Consider the following 22,835-nt stretch of genomic DNA (forward strand, 5'->3'; position numbering starts at 1 on the left):
ATTGACATAATGCAACAGATGATCAACCTATTACAACAGCTAAACTATCTGCCAGAACAGATAGAATATATTTTACAACATATTGACAATCTATTTCATTATAAAAAAGTCAACTTTCATTCATCAGAAAAAAATTATTTCCACTACATGTACATGTAATTTAAAGTAAAGTGAAGTGTGACTCAAAATAAAAAATTGTTATTTCATAGGACCTTCTATATACACAGACTCCAAGCATTCAGTTAGTACCCCATAAGCTCAGACCTTTTGCAGGCTTTCCATAGCGTTGTCGAGAAAGGTCGTTGGCTCGGCCATTTCTTTGTCAGTCAGCAAACATTCGATGTGTGCAAGAGTGTGCGAGCCGCTCGCGTAATCGGTATCTTTTTTTGGAAGGGTCATGCCCTTGTTTGGACCTTCAAAGTCCTATGATTTCTTCATAAACACTTTCTTTGGCAAATGATTCATCAGTTTACTCTCCCTCAATAAGATAGGTAATAGCTCCATCAATGGCTGAACGAGGAGAAAAAGATCGACATCGTCGATGACAGGTTTGTTGTAGTCATAAACTTTGATCTTTCCCTCCTCGAGTAGTATTTCGACATCCCGATAATGCATGCCGTTCATGCTAATAACTGCAGGAATCCTCTTTGCCTCGGTCCAACTCTTACTGTGTGGATTTCGCCTGTCCCCTCTAACATATTTTATCATTTCTTCTTTCTCCAAGTCCAACGTAGAAACTAAGAAATCAAGTCCCGTGCCACATGCTTCAGAATTGAGTTGATCATACTTATCCTTAAGCTTCTTGCAGAAGTTGAGGTCCATTATCCTATCGGCAGCATCATAAGCTTTCGGGCACATTAATTGCCTTTTCCTCATGAGGCAGAGAATTTTGTCAACATGCTGTGATATAAGAAGATAATTTTTAAATAGGTTAGTAATTTATCTGTTGCATAGGATTCTCTAAATCAATAATCCTACATAACTTATGCAATAGATGGCTAGTAAGTTACAACAGAACCACTACCATTTGCACCAAAAAACCAGTTGTTGCAACAGATTTCATACCTGTTGTGTAGCTTCTTCATCATGGGGTAGATTAGATTAGAAGGCTAGGTTAGGAAAAGTAAACTTACCTTGTCCTCGTACCACATACGTATATCTGTCATAGTCTGGAAGTCTTGGAGAGAAAAGAGAGCCCTAGGGTAATCTGATGTGCCTGGCTTGGCATTCTTTGCCTGTCACAGATCCTTCTTCTCTTTGGAGCCAAGTTCTGCGTATATGTCCACCTTCTTGAATGGCCCTTGAACTTCAACAACTTTTTGAGAGGGAGGAGCTGCAATTATTTTTGATTTCCGATAGGAGAGTAAGTCGGTTATTGCTTTTTTCTTTCTCCTAACCAACACTGTAGGAGTATATTGCTCCCTTACCTTCTTGGATGGTATGACACCCCTCTTGGATTTGAATTCCTCGACAGTTTTAGAGATAGCCTCTACTTTTTCAAAGAGTTTATCTTGGCTGTCCTTACACTCTTTGCATTCACAATGGCTTGGTTTCATATATAAAAATAATATATCTTACATAATTTCTATAAAAGAAATTTTTGTTTATAAAAATACCCTTCTTTGATTTTGTACACTTTTTTGCAACAAAGTTCTTTTGTTATTTCAAACATAATTAATATTGTTGAACTATTATATAGAGGTTTAGAATTAATTGCAAGACCTTCGTCTTTACGCAAAAATGTTACGCCGACGGATTAACATAGTCGAAACAAAAATAAAATACAAGACGTAAAATTAAGAAATAGTCTCAATATTTTTTAAAATCTTTTTAGACTCGAAGCAAAGCATAAATATGTTATAGTTATTTAAATCAACCATTCATTGTTGCAAATTCAAATAGTGGGAAAAGAAATTATGAAATGTTTTGAAAAGATTCACTAGTGCAAATTAAAATAGTGGGAAAAGTAATGGTGAAATATTTTGATAGGAAAATTGAGGGATATTAAGGTCATTTAATAAGTTAATACATGTGTTTAAAGTCTTTGTATTACTAATATATAGGAAATAGAGTGTATTACTAATACACACTTCAATACACAATAGAGTGTATAACTAATGCTTGCATTAGTTATACATAGACAAAAAGTCTGACTAAATAAGATACTAACAACACATATTAACTAATGCATGCATTATATTTTACAATACACTTTACCAAATGACCCCTTAAGGTATTTGTTTAACACATGAAATCAATTGAATTGTATAATAACAAATATTCAACTTGTTGCAACATATATCTTTTCTGTTGGATTTAATCAAACAGATTAAGTCATCTGTTACAACATATTACACATCTATTGCGATGGATGACCGAGCTTTGAAAATTTTCAAACAGAAATTGTTATCCGTTGCACTTAGATATTTTAAGACCCTTTTTATAAAAGCAATTTAGGTATTTCTTGTCTGAGATAAAAAAATTAAAATACTAAGGTGGTAAAAAATATTACTTGGATGACTCAAAAATCTCCTGAGTGAGTAGTCTTATCTTGTCTATTCAATGTCACCGTCTCCTCGTGCCCCTCAAAAGTCAAAAGTCATTAATAAATATTTAAAACGTATATCTAGAAGAATATTCTCTCGTTCAGCCATAACATAAGTAAGACTCAAGACTTAACTCAACTCATCTATCACTCTTTCTTCTTTATTCTCAATTCTCTTTCTTTTATTTTTGCCTCATTTTTCTCGCTTCTTTCGGATGAGGATCCTTTCAGATCTCAACCAATCAATATCTTTTCTTGACTGAACTGGATGTTCTGATCCCTTTGCTTTTTTCACATTGTAGGTATGGTTCATTATTGTTTTTTTCATCTCGTCTTTTTCTTTGTATGTCATATAAATTAGATATTTATATTTATTGCTATTGAAGATTTACCCATTACCAATTTCCTATTTATTGAGAAAATTGAAGAAAAGGTGACTTTTATGTCTTGAATGAATGAACCATTATTTTTATATCTGTTACAAAATGCCTCATCGGTTGACCAGATGGGTAATCTGTTACACCAGATTGGTCATCTGTTGATTCACTCAATTTTGTGTTACCCTTTTGTACAAATGAGCAACTGTTTGAAGAAATCAAACTAGCAGCAAGGCTGGTTTGATTTATTCCTATAGATGGCCCATCTGTTGCAACATGTCATCCATCTGTTGCAACAGATGCCTCATCGGTTGAGCAGATGGGAAATCTGTTGCAACAGATTTGTCATCTTTTGATTATCTCAATTTTGTGTTGCCTTTTTGTAATGTTCTTTTTCTTCTTCTTTTGTTTGACATAAAATGTATTTCTCTTGTTTGTAGATAAAAGGAAGTGAAAATGGATCCATTTTTGCCCGACTAGCATTAAAGGCTAGAGTAAAGATGGGTTCGGAGAAATAAGCTACTTGCAAATTGAACCACTTCATATGTGGGAGGTATGTATTACTGATCAACCTATCGTGAAAACACACATCCAGTGTAATGATTTTATGAATATTTATTCTTTACCTATTAGGCGTAAATTATTCAAACAAGATATGACATTTTACAGTTAAGATTGTTAGGTTCGAACTGGTAAGGCTAAGGGACTAAGTAGGTGGTGTCGATACCCTGTTATAATTTAATGACCATTTATGCTCATGTTGTTGTGTTAAGTTTGGGGAAGGGTTTAAGTTTTCGGCGGTAGTGTAAATATTCAATAGTGATTGGACCAGTTTATATGGCTCAATAGCCTTCTTGAAAAGCCTTCGAAGCCTCGTACTGCAGTAAACACCGATGGAACAAATAAAATTCCCTTGGTCCAAATTTATATGGATGGGTTGCTGGAGGAGACTATTGTACAGTAGTAGGTGCTTGGGAGAATAGCTGTGCGGGAAGAGGGAGGTTGAGAAAGCAATATATCATCTTAAACTTTGTTTAAGAGAAAACACAGGGTAGGAACGAAAGTGTAGCAAAATTGGCTGATGAAATTGACATGAAAAATAAAAAACTAGATGAGCTGCGAATGTGAAAGCGTATCCAAAAATGAAAATCCATCAGTTGTTGAAGTAAAAGAAGAGTGGTCAAAAGGACAGTAGCTGGTCACTTTGCTAGAGACTACAATTAGCGAGAGTGGCCTCAATGAAGACCCACAAAATATAGGACCAGAACTCTAAGGAAGCAGTTTCGCGAGCACGGAAGGTTGTAAGATTGTCAGTTAGAATTGAAACCTGAACCAACTACTCCTGAATTAAAAATATGGGATTAAGCTAAGGTGGCAGTTTCTTAAGTTAAACTTGCATCCCATGCCTCCTGTTTATGGCTCTGTTCAGGTCAAAGGCAGTGGAAACAATAAGGCATGGGATTTCTGCCCAACTTCAGACCTTTTTGTTTCTACTGCCATCGACCTGATCATAGTCACAAATAGAAGGCATGACATAAAAGTTTAACTTGAGAAATTGCCACCTTGGCCTGATCCCATATTTTTAACTTAGGAGTAGTTAGTTCAGGTTCCAATTTTGACCGACAACCGTATCAATTTCCTATGCTCAAAAAACTTCTTCCTTATAGTTCTGGTCCTGTATTTTGTGGGTCTTCATTAAGGCCACGCTCGCTAGTTGTAGTCTCTAGCAAATGACCAGCTATAGTCCTCTTGACCATTCTTCTTTTACTTCAATGACTGATGGATTTTTATATTTGGATACAATTCCATATTTGAAGCTCATCCAGTTTTTTTGTTTCTCATGTCAATTTCATTGGCCAGATTCGCTAGAATTTCCTTGCTGTACCGCCTCGAATTTGGTACCCAGAATGCTACACGGTGCTCATGATCTCGAAGGATCACAAGCTAACCCATGACTAATATCTGTAACTAAGCACTGAATAATATACTGTAATTATGCGGAATATAAGCTGTAAGTCCATAAGGTTCAAAACTGAACTATTATTGAATATAAAACAATGTCTGTAATGGGGTATAACAATACCCAAAACTGAAATAAACTGTCTGAATGTCTCTAAACTGAACTGAAAAAGGAGTTGATGGGATAGGTCCTCAACTAACTCCAACTACTAAAATAAACTGAAACTGAAATAATAAAGTAATCATGATGTACTCGAAGGATGAGGTTCACTGCTGACTCTGATTGTTGAACTGGGATGCTACTGATGTTCTGGAGCTCGTGCTTCTAAACCTGTGGTATAAAGTAAAACACCATAGCAAAAATGCGTTAGTACATTAGAATGTACTGGTATGCAAGTGAGGTAGGTTGAATGCAAGAGTTCATATGCATGAACAATAATAAATGACTGAATAACATAAACGTGAGAATACATGCATGAATACGTAACTGTAAGTGAAATCGTGATAGCACTGACTCATAGATTCTGATAACGTGGATTTACTAATATCTGAGTACTAATATTGGAATACTGAATAACTGAGTCTACTGAATATTGAGAGACTGATGTTATTTTACTGATAGAGGGAAGACTGTTTCTGATAGTTTTGATTATGAAGAACTGGTCTAGTTGACTGTATCGGATAGTCCTGAAACTTAATACTGATAACATGAAGTTTGTATAATTAATATACTATTAACTGAGTTTGTGATAACATCATTGATGAGTATGAGTACTGATAACATAAGTGACTATATCTGACACTCCTGATACTGATGGAACTAGCTGAGTTCTGTACTGTATCTGAATTGACTGTATGTGATAGTCCTAAATTTTGTAGAACTATCTGAGTTCTATTACTGAGACTGAATGACTGTATCTGACAATCCTGATTCTATAACTGAAACTGTAGGAAGTAGTTATCTAACCGACATGCCCTTAATATGCCATTATGGCTGAGTTAGGGTCTAATCTGTAACCTCAATTGGAAGGGTGTCAATACCGCGCCACTGGGAAGGATAGCTATGAGTCACCCTCATCTAACAATGTCCCAAAAATAGAACAGTGGGCCCCTCATCTGACAGTGCTTATCCACCTCATAAACCCTCATCTGACAGTGTTGATGTCTCAACTAATGCTGGCTACATAGTTTTGGAATACAAGGATGACTTGTAAGAATCATACCCTCATCTGATAGTGTGTGTTCCCATCCTTGGGTTCATTCGGTGGTAATTCCTAGTCCCATCTGAATAGACATTGATCATGGATTACTGAACTAAACTGGACTGAATTAATTGAATTGAACTGATACTAATAGTATCATTTAGCGGAATAAATTTGGCTCTCTGAGTTTCGTTGACTGACAGAATGCTACTGAGATTTAAGGACTGACAGAGAGTACTGAAGTTATTGAGATTTCTGAGAATATTGAGGTTACCGAGATTATTGAGTACTGATGTTACTGAGACCACTGAGGTCACTGATATTACTGAGTAAGACTAGACTGATACTGAATTTACTAAGTTTTCCTGAGTCATGAGACTGACTGAATTCTAAGGATCATGGCCTGACTGAGAGTATCGTGAAAACATGACATGGCTCTAGGCACACAACTAAATTGTCGGGTATAAGTACCCCCAGGACTCGATAGCATGAAACTGACAAGACTTGACACTTCTTGAACACATGACCATTATCAACAATTCATAATATATCAATTTAGGGATTTCATGAAGCACATGGTTATCATAGCCTTGTACATGAAATGGAATTGCATATCAACATGGCCTATGTTCATGCTTCTAATCTCATGAACATCTCATCAAGCAATCACGATGTATGGGTTTAGCATGGGAATCATCTTAATCAAATAGGTATAGCATAATCTAAGAGACATGACATAATCTTGACACATAGAAACTAAGTACTTGATAATTATTTATTCATTGGGGCATATCATCAAACACCTTGCATGCACACTTAGGTCATAGGTATGATCATCAATTTAATACCACATGGTTCCACAATTTAACTCAATTACATGAATTTCAACCCTATACTAACATAGTTTCATGAAAAACATGATAAAGATACAATCTTGGCAATGGTACAACAATAACAACATGAGCATAATCAATTCAAAATAAGAACATCATGACATATAGTTTAAAATAGGGTTCTTGAGCTTCATGGACGAAAGGAGTCCATGAATCAACACTGTGCATACCTTAGTTCTTGATTCTTCGAAGATTGATAGAGGGATTTTTGAATTTGAGTCTTGGATTTGAATCCCCAATTGAAAACCCTAGCTTGTTCTTGATATAAACTTGAGAGAAACAATATATTTTGGGTGAAATATGGCTGAATCACATATTATTGGGTATATATAAGGGTGAGACATTAACCCTTTTAACCCTTGGACGCGTATTTAATTCTGTGAAAATTTTCCAATTTGGACCCCTGGCGCGACGCGGTGCTATCGCGCCGTGTCTCTGAAAAATGACAACTGGGAAATTTCATAATGACACGACGTGGTGAAATCACGTTGCAATACTGAATGGGACCTAAAAGTTCACCGCGTCGCACTGAGACACTGGAAAAAAAGACAATTCTGAATTTGAGCCTTAGCGCGATACACCATAATCACGGAGGTTCACTAGATTTTGACGATTGCCATTTTGTCCTGCTCCATGACACGTTGATGGCTCAGGTTGCATACTGTCTTACTAAAATCCCGGGTATTTGATTTGGCCGAATTTGGTACCGATGGAAAGCTTATTCAATTTCCCACACAATAAGTCAAAATCTTGAAAATTCCACATGTATAAATATGGATTCATCTTTAAAACAAGTCTTTAACATTTCTGGGATGATTTTTAAGCTAGGTAGAAATATGGGGTATTACACTTGCTCTCCTGTGTTTACTTCTTAAACAAGGTCTGAGATGATATATGGCCTTCTCCACCCCTCTTCCCGCACAGGTATTCTCCTAAGCACCTTCTGCTGTATAAAAGTCTCCTCCAGCAATCCATCCATATAAATTTGGAATATGAGAATTTCTATTGGTTCCATCATTGATTGCTGCAGTGCGAGGCTTCAGAGGCCTTTCAAGAAGTCCGTTGTGCCATTAAAATCGGTCCAATCACTATTGGATATTTACACTACCGCCAAAAACTTGAACCCTTCCCCAACCTTGACACAAAAACTTGAGCATAGACCATCATTAAATTGTAATAGGGTATCGATACCACCGTCTTGGAACCCTTCGGCCTTATCAGTTCGTACCTATCAAACTAAACTGTACAATGTAGGATCTTGTTTGAAGGATTAGTGTCTAATCGGTAAAAAACTACATTCACAAAATTTTTGCACTTTATGTGTGTCTGTCGCGGTAGACTGATCAATAATACATAACTCCCATACATAAAAGTGGATACATTGCACGGACCTTATTCTTCCTACCCCATCAAAGACACTACAGTGTTGTTTATTTATTTGCACGGATGTTATGTCTATTAAAAACGAGGTGTGAAGAGTCATGCCTTTTTTATCTTAACACATTTAAAACAACTGACGAATCAAAATCTCCATCTTTTGTAACTGATAGATTAGCTGTTGGAAGAAATCAAAACATCTCCTCCAACATATGGTCCATTTGTCATAACAGATAATCCATATGTTGCAACAGATTGTAAATCTATTATGACAGATCAGGCATTGTTTATTCATCTGGACGCATGTGATGACTATTAAAAAAAGGAGAGGAGTCATGAATTTTTATCTAACACATTCAAAACAGCTAATAAATCGAATTCTCCATCTGTTCCAAATGATGAATCAGCTGTTAGAAGAAATCAAAACATCCCAACATATGGTCCATCTGTCGCAACAGATAATTTATATGTTGTAACAAATGGTAAATCTATTACAACGGATGGATGATCTGATGCAACAGCTCAATAATAACGGCTGTTATCAAGTCTTCTCAAAACCATTTTGAAAAGGTGAGAAGTATTAATGTAAATAAAAAAGTCACAACTTTTCACAGAAAATAAAATTCCACCAGTTTGAATGTAATTAATACAATGAACCTTAACAGACGTGCATTTTGTCCTTACACATCCAGATTCAATCCTCTATAAATAGGTTCTTCCTTAATATTCATTTTCCTAAACTTTATTTATTTCTTGCATTTTTTCTTTTCGTGCGACATCTTCAACTTCTCTTCAAAGAGCATATTCCTTTATCATTGAGGTAAGTTTTTTTCCAGTGTAAATCTACCAGTTTGTAGTATATGTTGTATTATATTTGGACTTTTTTCTTTACATTTGTCAATTCATGCGTATTCTAGATATGGCTGGTCCTATTTGAGACACTGCTATTCTGTGCAACACAGTGCGAGAACTTCAAAGGCAGGTTAATGACCTGCAGAGAGAGTTGGTCACCGTGAGAGCGATGATATTCAGAGAGATGAATAGGCTGATGAGGGCCCTATTGCTGTGAGTTAATTGACCGGCTGTCATTAATGATAATGAGGATGATGATGATAATAATAATAATTAGAATGTGCTTTTTCTTTTAGCGTACGTCTTTTAATTTTTCTCTATCAGATCTATACCTAATGTATCTTATTTTTTGTTTAATGAAAAATTTATTTTTAGTCAATTTTGGATTTTTAATTCTTATTTAATTGTCATTCTGTCTATTTCTTCTTCTAAATATTTTATATGTTAACATATCGACGGTTGAAGGTAAGGAGAAACTTTGAATCCAGTAGCTATAAGAATTTTGGCTTTTGAGTTCTTTCAATAGATGGACTATGTGTTGGAACAGATTGGTCATCAATAGGGTTTCTATCAACAAATTATCCATCTATTGCGACAGATTTATCATTTGTTGGAGGAAAACATTCTAGTTTTATGAAACTATTGTGTTCTTCTAGCTAATGTCCATCTGTTACCATAGATGGGTAATCTATTGAAAATACTTGTGGTCTGCTGTATTGTTTAGTTCATATTTTCTTTTTTTATTGATGTATAAGTAATTAAAAAGAAATTTTATAAATAATAAATGATAATATTACGTTCACAACAACGAGTTAATTATATAAAAGTCCACAACAAACAACTAATTCAATTTTGTGGGTCCCGTCGTCTTGAAGATTTCTAGACTGTGTCGATTGAGAAGAGCTGCACATCATATTGGTCGTATCAATGGGTGTAGGTGTTTGATCATCATCTGGAATATTCATGTCTAAATCATCCAACCTATAATCAAAGATGTCTAGTTGTTGTTTTTCTTCTATGTTCTTGTTCTCATTTTCTATGGTCTTTTCAACCATGTACACCCTTAACACCAGCCTGGATGAATCACTAAGATAAGCACGCAACGGAACCTGATCGGTTATCTAGAAAGGCAGTACCCTCTAATTTTCAAAGGAGTTGTGCATGTAGCTGATGATGAGTTCTTCTGATTGACAATTCAATCCATAATAACTGATGATTAATTTTACAAAATCATCATACAAAACATCACTTTGGATTGTCATAACTATCATCTCTAGTATTTTACCCTTGTTCCAATGCCATATATATATCGATTGCTCTTCTCGATCCATTGACCATGACAATCCACCCCTATTGTTATTGATCCCTCCATTAGTGGTACCTAAATTAAGTCATTTGTTAAAAAAAGTTAATAGTGATTTCATAGTGCCATAAATGAATCCCAACAGATATGTAATCAATCGCAATAGATTACTTACCTGTTGGGATTCATGTTACACTCCTGAAGCTGATTTTAACAGACGAGTTATCTGTTGTAACAGGTGAATCATATGTTGTAACCGACTATATATCTGTTGGGATTGATGTTACAGTATCGAGGCACCTTTGAAGCTGATTCCAGTAGATGAGTGATATGTTGCAACAAATAATTAACCTGTTGCAACAGATGACTTACCTGTTACAACAGACGATGATCAGTTGGAATCAAGGTTAGATTCTATCGCAACAGGTTACTAATATGTTGCAACATATATTTACCGTCTATTGGAATCTACTTTGGGTTTTGTTTTAACAAAATAATCTGTTACAATAGATACTTACCCTGTTGCAATAGACAATATGTCTGTTGGAATCGAGTTCAGGTTCTGTAGCAATAGGTTTTTTATATGTTGCAATAGATATTTACCATGTTGCACCAGATAACTAATCTGTTTAAACAAATAAATTATCTGTTGCAACAGATGACCCATCTATTCGATTCATGTTACGACATATAAAACCATAAACATGAATCCAACATATCAGTTTTTCGTTGAAATAGACGTCTCATCTATTGCAACAGATGATTTATCTATTTAAACAGATGGCTCTTATGTTGGATTCATGATCGGGTTCTACCCATTGTTGAAAAAACATCACAAAAGCAGTTACCCAGATAAAAAATTCAACTAAAAATCATAATTTGACTTACCAAAGTCTCCTATGAAGTAATGTCAAAGTGGAAAGTGATGTATGAAATAAGATTTAACCTAATAAATTGGTCAAATAGTAACAGTAGTGGTAACAATAACAACAACAATTACAATGATCAACAATAACAAGAAGATGATAATAAAGTAGAAGATGATGATAATGAAGCAGAAGATGATAAATTAAGCAGCAACAACAATGAAAAATAAAAATTGCTAAGAGAGAGATAACAACAGTGGATGAGAAGAGAGAGAAATGTGCTTTTTTCCCCTCCGTTTTCCATTTTATTAGGTAAACATTTGGATCAAAGTATAAATTTAAAAACTTATGGGCTATTCTAAAACTTACCAAACTTTCTTAATCCATAATAAAGTATTTGTTACCTCCACTCAATTATTAATACGTGTCACCTACACCTCATTTTAAAACTCTTTTGTCACCTATAGCCCAAACCCCCTAGAAACCCACTAATTGTCTAGTTCATTAGGGATCATTTTTCGGAGTGACGATAGAAGTATCTTTTTTTATCATTTTCCAAAAAGTTGATAAACTTGGCGGGTATGTAAAAGATATTCTTTGTTTTCCATCACTTTTTCATTGGTCAAAATATATTGTGGCATTTCAGTTCTTACGGCTTGTTCAAACCAATTATTCTTTATATAGATAAATGATTGATTCCACCGATTATGATCGAAAAGAATACTCACAAGAGGTTTTTAAAACTAGAAGAGGTATTCACTTTCATTTTTGTTATCAAGCACTTGCAATTTAAAATTTTCTGAATTCCTCATGTTGTTGTTGTTGTTATTATTATTATTATTATTATTATTATTATTATTATTTAGATAAGAATCTTTTTTATTTGGAAATAACCTCTCTACCTCTTTGGAGGTAGTGGTATAGATTGCGTACACTCTACCCTCCCCAGACCCCACTTTGTGGGAATATACTGGGTTTGTTGTTTTTGTTGAAGAATCTTTTTTATCATAAATTTCACAATTACCAGTAGTAATATTTTTATAGCCTGTCTCTGTAAGGTGAGAGTGGAATTTATCTTTTATTTTGTCCTTTCCATTTACTAGAATTTCTTCTGTTTCATCAATTTTGTTCGAATTTGACCCTTCTTCTGAAAAAAAGGAAGGAGAAGGAAAAACATCTTCTTTATTGGATCCCTCTTGTTCCTGTTTAGTCCCCTTCATTTCAATAGTAGTTTCTATATCTCTTTCTTCTTTGCTTTCCTTCCTTTCTTCTATTTTTAAGGCTTCTTTCAGTTTTTAGTGTAATACCCTACATTTTGGACTAGAATGAAAATCCGTCATTTCTATGCGTGGATGTTTCAAAAGCCTCAAATCCTATATAAATTTAGTGTGTTAATCAATTATATAGTGTGGAAATCTATTTGAGCATGAATTTAGATCATAGAGGTCCCCTAACTCAAGTACAAGTTGAAAGTTTTCCTATCGTTCAAGTTTTAGTGAGCGTCAAAACTTGGGTCAACTTCAATTGAGCATAACTCATTGTATATGATGAACTGGGTGGTTTACTATATATCAAATGAAAGCTCTTTGAATTAGCTTTCCAACGATACCAATTTCTCCTAAATTCAAAATTGGAGCAAAGAGTTATCCCCATTTTATTCCATCATGTCAAGTTGGAAAACGGTGACATTTCTGATGGGCTATCACGTTTTCGATGACCTTTTTGACGACATCGTCACATTCTGACGACGTCGTCAGCCCTGGCAGAAAATCAAGAATTTGGACCCCTTTTGTGACGACCATTCGTGATGGCCTATCACAGACCTGACGGCCTGTCACGGATGGCGTCAAGTATATTTTTCCAGCAATTCAAGGGCATTTTTGCAAGGGTATTTTGGTCATTTACTTCACCTTCCATGACTTATAACCTTAAAGAGGCGTAATTTTTCCCATTTTTCTTCAGTTAAGCATCTCAAAAACCCTCTCTTACACTCTCAACCACAATATTAGGGTTTCTATCAAACTCATCTCTCAAAAGCAAGATTCATGCCTTTTCCCAAGATAATCAATAATTAAGTTTCCCAATCCAAGAACTCTCCAGCAAATCATCAAGGTTTCCTTTCTAAGGTATGCGTGTGTTCATTCATGGACTCCTTTTGTCCATGAAGTTCAAGAACCCCATTTTTTTTTCTAAAACTATATATTGTGGTTTTCATGTTATGAATGGTTTGTTGATCATGTATATGTGTTGAATGATGCCAAGATAGAATCTTTATGTGTTATTATGAATCTATGACATCATACGAGTTAAAAACATGTAAGTTTGATTATTTATGATGAGTAATTGTATGATTTACATATATGCCTAAGTTGTGCATGTAAGGTGTTTGATAAAATACCTAAGAGACTAGAAATCATGAATTATAGCTAAATTCTGACTAAGTGAAGGATTCATGATAGGCCTCTATGATTCAATGTCATCCATGTTGATAATGTGTCTTGTGAACACTGTTGGATTACTCATGAACTAGTTTTATGCAATTATGCTATGCTTACTTGCAAAACCCACTCATGTACAAGATGTAGAATACCCATGTACTTCATGAAATTCTCCAAGTTATGATATTATGGATTGTGGTTATAATATGTAATGAGCATGATATTGAAAGCTATGCAAGTATATACATGTTGTATGAAATTTCCTTCCATGAAATAGATTGTTGAGAATCATGCTTAGTATGAAATTCCTTATTTATGATATTGTGGATTATGGACTCTGCTCTTATGATCAAGTCAGTCATGTGTGTTAGTTTCCTTCCATCGATTTCTGGGGGTACTTGTACCTAAAAAATATAACTGTGTGTCTAGAGCCATGTCATATTTTCACGATACTCTCAGTCAAGCCATGATCTATAGAAATCAGTCAATCATGTAACTCAGGAAAACTCAATAATCTCAGTAATCTCAGTGCTCAGTAACCTCAGTAATCACTGTAAATCTCAGTAACTTCAGTACTCTTATTCAGTCCTCAGAACTCATTATATTCCATCCGTCATCAGAATCCAGTAAAATCAGTTTTAGCTCCGCTAAATAATACCACTATTTTCAGTTCAATTAATCAGTATCAATTTAGCAAATTAGTTCAGTTAAGTTGTTTAGTTCTTCCCAGTTATTCAGTTCAGTGTCTTTCAGATGAGTAGGATTCAGCACCGAGTGAGCCTAGGGATGGGGACTCACTCGCTAGATTAGGACTGATATCCTTAGAAGTAATCCCTAAGTTCCAGAACTACGCAGCCAGCGTAGGTATAAGATGTCACCCGTTAGATAGGACTGACATACTAAGGGGGCACCCGTTAGCACATTTATATGTATAAGACTGATCCCAGGAGTCACCCGCTAGATTAGGACTGACTCCAAAGCAGATGTCTTTACTTGTGGCGCGCTAATGACACTCTTCCAGTCAGGGTAGAGATTGGAACCCAGTCAGCTTATCTTTGGGCATGTCGGTTAGATGAATATATCCTATAGTTTCAGTTACAGATTCAGGACTGTCAGATATAGTCAACTCAGTTCAGTAGTAAAGATTCAGTACTATTAGAGACAATCAATCCTTATCATTATAAATAGACTTCAAGATCACCCATTAGACAGGACTTCAACTATAGTTAAATAGTATCAAAATCATCAGATTTAAAGATCACCCGCTAGATAGGACTTATCTCAAATTCCGTTACTCCATATAAAATAGAACTCAGATAGTTCCATCAGAACTTAGACTGTCAGATACAGTCACTCAGTATCAGTTACATCGGTTAGGCTGATCATTACAGTTATATTAGTTTTCTAAACTCATGTATCAGTCATATCAGTTATCAGAATTCATGATACCAGTATTCAACTTCAGGAATGTTAGACACAGTCAACCAGACCAGTTCTTCATAATTCAAACTGTCAGAAATAGTCGTGAATCTATTCAGTATCTCAGTATCAGTATACTTATGTTGTCAGTAGTCAGACTCAGTAGTCAGTATCTCCACGAGTTCAGTTACAGTTATGTATGCATGTATGCATTCTCACATTCATATTAGTCAGTATTGTTTATACATATAATCTTTGTATTTGGCCTACCTCACTCTTATACTCATTACATTCAGACGTACTGACATCTTTGCGCTATGGTGCTTTCTCTTAGGTTACACATAGGTTCAGAGGCACGAGATCCAGATCAACAGTAGCATTCCAGTTTCAGAGTTTGCAGTGAGTCCTTCTTATTCGATGATGATATGATTATTGCTAAATTTACTATTCAGTTGCTAGATGGAGTTAGTTGGAGACATGTTCCTTCAACTCCTTATTCAGTTTAGTTAGAGGCTTTCAGACTAGATGTCAGATTTGATATTCATATCTCATTATTTTCAGTATTTATGACTTGTTTTTGTATTGTTATACCTTTTTCAGATATTTTGTTATCAGACGTTTATTCAGTTCGAACCTTATGAACTTTCATGTTCATGTTTCCTAATTTTATGATTTATTATGCAGTATATAGGTACAGATATCAGTCATGGGTTAGCTTGTGGTCCTTCGGGGTTATGAGCACCGTGTAGCATTCCGGTTCAAAAAATTGGGGTGTTACACTTAGTAAGAATAGGTGAGGGTATTCTGCCTAAATAGTAGACACGGATAACAAATAAGAGAATACTAAAGATCCGAGCCATAAAATTTCTCTATTCTAACACAAGGTACTTATTAGATCGAATGTACTTATTCGATCTAGTAGAATAATTTTGGCGTATCCAGACTAATACCAATCCAAGCCATTTCATGAATAAAAAGTGATCAATTAACCAACCAACAAAACCACTTGTCACAAATAAGATCTTGTTGTTGCATCGAAAGAGATAAATGTTGACTAATCTGGCTAACATTGAGCTTGGTAAAGTGAAATGGTTGAATAATTGAAAAATGAGATTATTTAGGAATACACATTGAATGCTGAGATTACGCAGTGAATTTTTAGTAGTAGTTTCATAATCAAAAAAGTGTTTGTGATTGTTCTAGAAGAAATGAAAAAAAAGACATGGTAAAGCTAGGACAGTTATTGTATAAGTTCTACCCAATGCTACATACAAAGGTGCATAATAGATCGATATGAACATCATGAGTTGTCCCGTAATAAAACCAGTTGTTGCTGATACCTTCTCCTCGATTCCTTCATCCATAACCAGAGCTCAGAGAAAGAAGAGATAAGAGGGCCCTTTGAGAATGTGGTCAGAAAACTATAATAGAGTCTGACTACAAAGACTGAATTGATTATCTTCATGGATAAGGATACTAGATTACCTAGTAGAAAATATTGAAAAATCATCACAAACATCCCTTATTTATTTTCTATTATAATTTCTGAATTATTATATGATGATTTTTTCACTTTCCATATATAGAAAAGAAATAGAAAGATAACCACTTTATACATATATATACACACACACACGTGTTGTTAGACAACAAATGTTGAAAAAATAGAATGTAATGTATAAATATTTAATTTGTTGAAATAGGTTGAAATTGCTGAATAAGTGCTTATGAAAAATTTGAATTTTAGCGACTTACTCTCTTACCGAATTAGTATTGAAATTTCATTTTTTATTTTAAGCAAACGTGGAGGTTACTACGTCCATTTTTGTGGCAAAAAATTAGTTTTAAGAAAGTTAGTTCAATGTTAAAGTTGCTAATGCCCCTTTTTATTTAAGAAAAATCCATTTGATAAGTTTAGTAGTCATGCGTTAATTGTGAAAAGGTGAGGACGTTATACTACTTTAAAAGGATCAACAAAGGCAATATAAAGTAATAAACAAATAAGGTTATCTTAAATAAGTTCAGTAACAAAAATAAGAAGTATATATAATTCTAAAAAATATAACATGATATGAATAGATTAAAAGAAAAAGAGGCTAAGGAATACTGTTTCGATAATGAGCTTTTAATCTATGAGAATTCGGGCCGCTGCGATTCTAGTAACAGTTGACGAATATTTTGGTTAAAATAGAGTTTCGATCAAAACTACGGCTTCCGCATTTTCATGTGATAGAAAAAAGAAAAGATTAGAAACTAACCAAATGGTATCCATACGTAAGAATGCAAATTGAGAAAGTATGTTTTGAATAAGAAACACATTAAAATTAAAAGATAGGTTTTGAAACTCTACTAGCATAATATTGTTGGAAAAAATAGACTACATGGATCAAAATGATATATACATGTATAACGAATAAACAATGATTCAGATGTCATTTTTAAGAGAAGCTATGCTTATGCATTTGTTTTAGGTGGTTTAGCCATTTCCAACATAAACATAAATATGAATTGAACATTTAAACACTCTTGACCTTTCGGTCTTAAAAATAGCATAGGTAAATGACATTTTTTGGAGCAACGATATGAATTATTCAACTAATTTTAACAAGATTAAAAGGGTAAAATGACATAAAGTTCTAAAATGCAGTCATGTAGTAATGAAAGAAAAAAAGAAAAGATTAAAAAACTCATGATAAACGTCAATTAATTGTGAAAAATCCTACATCATCACACCTAAGTCGTTTCATATTGATTTTGGAAAGTCAAGGTACAAGAACAAGGCAATAACTCATAGACAAAGAAAAACATAACTCATAGACAAAGAAAAACAATAACATGAACTTGGCAGATTCCCCTGAAACAAGGATATAGAACAAAACATAAAACGATATGCTTTCCAGTATTCTAAATTTTTAGAAATTGGATTACCAAGTCTAAATTGAAAGTAAGGGGAAGTTTCAAGTTCGAATTTTATTCGACCAACAAGGAACCATAGCATTCCAAACTAACTTTTTCCTAAAAAACTTACCTTGAACTTCAGAGTCATTACTAGTTAATAAAGAGCATATGTGTATATTTATCGATCCATGTATTCACACATGAAAATAATTTCAAAATAAAAATATCTTCACCAGAATAATTCAAGAGATATCACAACAACATAGGCTCAGTCGAAGCTACAAAAAGAATCACGTATTCATGGAAATTCAAAAATAAGAAAGAGATATGAAAGTTGAACAAAGGGACTGATTCATACATCATCTAAAACTCATATTTGATATTAAAATGAGATTGGAAATAGTGAATCACGTCTTGCATACTTAAACCACCATGTGTTTTTAAAAAGTGGAAATTTTGAAAAGAAAATGATCTCATGTTCTTCAATTTAATTTTTAGATAAAATAAACACTAATAACAAATGGGGTAGACAATTACACACATTTCCAAAAGCATATTCAAATAGAAAAATAAACATACAAGGCAATTTTCACATTATTCAGCTTCTTAAACAAAATTCAAACCCAATATTTTTTAGGTAGATAAAAATACAAACAAAAATATAATAGGGTGAAGAAAATATTTCACAACATAGTAGAAATAAAGGATATGACCAGCAGTTCCATAACAAGATGGATACACATTCGCATGTGTTTACAAGCACAAATATTCATGCACAAAGATAATTTTTTTTTCAAAATTGAAAGTTATATTTATCTGCAAAGGCGAAAGCAAAACTACAAGAACATAAATCACATATCCCTGAAATCAGAATAGATGAAAGAGAAAGAGATGAAGGTGAAGTAAAAGGCTGAATTTGCACTTTTTTTAGTGCAATAAAATTGGAGCTTCCCATTAAGAATTTTGGCTACCCAAACTTGAACTCTGGAAATTAAAACCTTGGCCAATCACCAAGGAAAAACAAAGTGATTTTTGTGACTTTTCTTGTGAGATTCTTCTTAAACGTCCAAATCTATCTCTTTTTTTTCTTGAATCTATAAAAAGGAATTTGATGATTTTTGAATACTTCTTTTTTCTCCCAATTTTTATCTTGTTCAACTTGTTTCTCACCCTCCTTTTCTCCAATTTCAACCTCTCCCTTGAGAAAGTGAAAACTTTGGACATTTATAGATGAATTTTAGATTTGAAAATTCGGATCTGAAATAAGAATTTTTGTAAAATTTGAGATTTGAAATTTGAATTCAAATATCTCCAGAGAATCCATTTCCTCCATATCTTTGGCTCTAATGATGAATTTCAGACTGATTTTATATCCTTTCATCAATTTGGTGACTGGTTTTCTGTTGTTATTGTGATTCATGGATTTTGAGACTAAAAATAGGGAGAATCTTAGTAGATGACGATAGAGATGGCAGTTTCCATAGCTAGCGCGAATGCTAAGATTTCAATTTTAGCAGTGCTAAAGGAGAGGCGAGGGAGAGAGGAGGAGGGTCGGTTGTTTGTGTTGCTTTTTAAGGAAAGAGGTGGTGACCAGTCATAAGAAAGACATGTATGATGTATTTGAGATTTACTAAAATTTCACTGAATTAAAAATGACTCTAGGATTGAAAAATATTTTATGGTTGAAATGAATTTGTGCTTGTTTAATAAAATCTTGTGATTCTTTATTGACATGGCTGCATACGATTGGTGGATATAGTGTAGGGTGGATTGATGAGGTGGATGTGAGGATTGGCTGATTTTGGGTCTTAAATGGACTAGGTTTTGGGCTAAATTTGGGCCTCTTCGATTTGAAAAATAACAAATAAATTGCATCTGATTAAGTAAAATTGAGATTGAATTACTTTTGGCCTAAAAGTTATTTTTTCACTAAAATTATTTTAACAATGCTACGTATTTCCTAATCTTTTTTAAATTTATACGTCTATAAATTATATATATATAATTTTTATTATTTTTAAACAAAAGAGGCTCAAATTTGGCCCAAAATCCAGTCCATACAAATAAGTTGGGTCTGATTAAATAAAATTGAGATTGAATTATTTTTGGCTGAAATACTCTTTTTTCCATAAAGATTACTTTTAACAATGCTTTGTATTGTCGTAATTTTTTTAAATTTATATAAATAAGTTGGGTTTGATTAAATAAAATTGAAATTGAATTATTTTTAGCTAAAATACTTTTTTTTCCACAAAAATTACTTTTAACAATGCTTTGTATTGTCCTAAATTTCTTAAATTTATACACATATATATATATATATATATTATTTAGTAAATGCTTATAAATTATAATAATCTTAAAAATTATATATATATATATATATAAATATTTTTGTGTGATTTTTAATATTAAATAATTAACTATAGTTAGTTAAAATATTTTAGAACATAGTAGGAAAAAAAATAAAGCCTCTTTTTCATTCTTTTCAAAATTCATAGAAATTAAAATACGAATTTATTTTGAAAAATTTCTTAGGACTAATAAGCATAGAAAAATAATTAGAGGGAAAAAACGAACTAAAATTAGGTGTTAATAACTACCTCTGATTGACTGAAGATTGATGTAAGAATCTTTGGGCAATATGTTGACGTAGCCAATTTTGTCTCGAGCAAAATTTTTTTCTTGAAAGATTAGGGTCGAGCTTCAACTTCTAAGCTACTTACATATCTCGAATTTCATAAGAAATTATATCATTTCTAGTTTGTATCATAACAAATTTTAAGTTACCTCAAAATTTGCCTCAATGTAGAATTATGATAACACTAGGTTCTTTTAGTGGTGATTGTGAAGATTTTAGCACAAATGTAATGGGTATAGCTGCTCTTATTTCCCTAAATTACTTTTTTGGGATAGTTGAGAATGAGAAGACGCTTGATAAAAATATCTGATGAGAATTTTAAAAGGAAAAAAGATCACAAATTTTTGAAAATCATTGTAGTGTCGAATTAAGACAGCATCGAGAGATTATACTAGAATGCAAGAAGGTGTGAAATTAAGTCGAGTTGAGTTTCTTTAGCAGAATTCATGTTGTATGATGTGTGAGCTAATGCTAACACATTTGAGGCTTTTAACTATAAATAATTTTAAAGTCTTATGCAACTTTTATTATTTGTGATTACTTTCTCTTTGATAATACAGGAGAGTCAAGATGCAACAAAATCAAAGACAATAAGAGCAAAAGACGTGAATTTGGAACAAGTAGCCATGAAAGTGTAGTTAACGACTTGTCTGATAAGTCATCAAATTTGTCATAAGTTATCAGAGTCATCGTCAGCTGTAGACAGTGTGAGAAAGTTGGAGAAGAAGTGTAACGACATCTGATAAGTTGTCACAATTATGATAAGCAATCGAGAATGCCGTCAGCCTAAGCCAGTAATGAGATTTGAAGAAAAGAAGTGACGACATTGTCTGATATGACGTCAAAGTCCTGATAACTCATCAGGATTACCGTCAGCCTTAGACAGTGTTTAGAAGACGAGTTGAAAAAGTGATGACATTCTGTGATAAGTCATTAGATCTTTGATAAGCCGTCAGACTCGTCATCAGCTGAAGACATCAACATATCAAATACAAAGAGGAGTTGATGGCATGTCTGATAAGCCATCAGCCCCCTGATAGGTCATCACATATTTTTATCACTTGAGCGAGAAAAAGCTGTATGCTGTGATTTGATTCCTAATTTAGATCCTGGTATTTAAGGGAAAGTTTTTCGGTTTTATAGGCGGCAGACATTCATCTTGAACTACACAACATTAATTCATTTTCTCTCTAGTTTTAGGGATTAACATCTTGAACTTATTCCAAAGACTACTTTACTTCTCTTTGGTCTCTAAACTTGGATTTTTAATTTTCAATTCTTTGATTTAGTTGTTGGATATTCTTCTTGAATTTAAGAAGAGAATCAATTTCTGACTACATTTTTTGTAAGTTTAATCACTTTGAATTATGAATCCAGTTGTTGTTATCGCTTTCTCTTTCATGTGGAACTAAAACCCACAACTAGGGTTGTGGGATCTATGATTACTCCTGTATTGTCTTAATAGTTAGTTAGGGTTTGAGTGATTGTGGGAACATCTTGATAATTCTTTTGTATTAATTATTTTTTGTTGGTTGCAAACAATAGATCTCGCCTTATGTTGATTTGCTCGAAATGAGAAATAAACTAAAGGTAGTGAATTATCAATGAGGATTTGGGAAGGTTAAAGTTCCTATCTAATGATTAATGCTGTAACAAGATTAATCAACTCGAAATAAAATCAGTATGAATAGAATATTTTCCTAAGTTCAAGAGAATTAAGAAGTTCAACATCTAGGTTGGTTAAGAAACACTTAGATGGACTGTCAAAATTGATAATTTGGTGTTTCCCACAAGTCATGAGAATCCAATACTATAACTATTATTTAATGGAGGATTACTAATCATAGTGATCACAACTCTAGTTTCTCCATATCATTGATTTGAAATATTGCAGTTTAAGCTTTGAGTTCTAAGGCGAATTAAAGTGTTAATAACTTTTGTTCAATCATTAAAAACCCCCATTTTATCTTTTTGTATCATTTGTTTGAATTTAACTTGTAGCTATAGTTTCAAATTAGTTTAATTGCCACTCACATTGTTCCTCGTGGATTCGACTCCGAATCCA

The 22,835-nt window shown here is 33.5% G+C and overlaps 1 pseudogene; it reads right to left on the reverse strand.

Moving 5' to 3' along the window:
- Positions 1-423: 423 nt before the first annotated feature.
- LOC124888878 lies at positions 424-16,696 on the reverse strand (annotated as a pseudogene).
- Between the last annotated feature and the right edge of the window lie 6,139 nt (positions 16,697-22,835).

The sequence above is a fragment of the Capsicum annuum genome, chromosome 11 (genome assembly GCF_002878395.1).
Source record: "Capsicum annuum cultivar UCD-10X-F1 chromosome 11, UCD10Xv1.1, whole genome shotgun sequence".
NCBI lineage: Eukaryota > Viridiplantae > Streptophyta > Magnoliopsida > Solanales > Solanaceae > Capsicum > Capsicum annuum.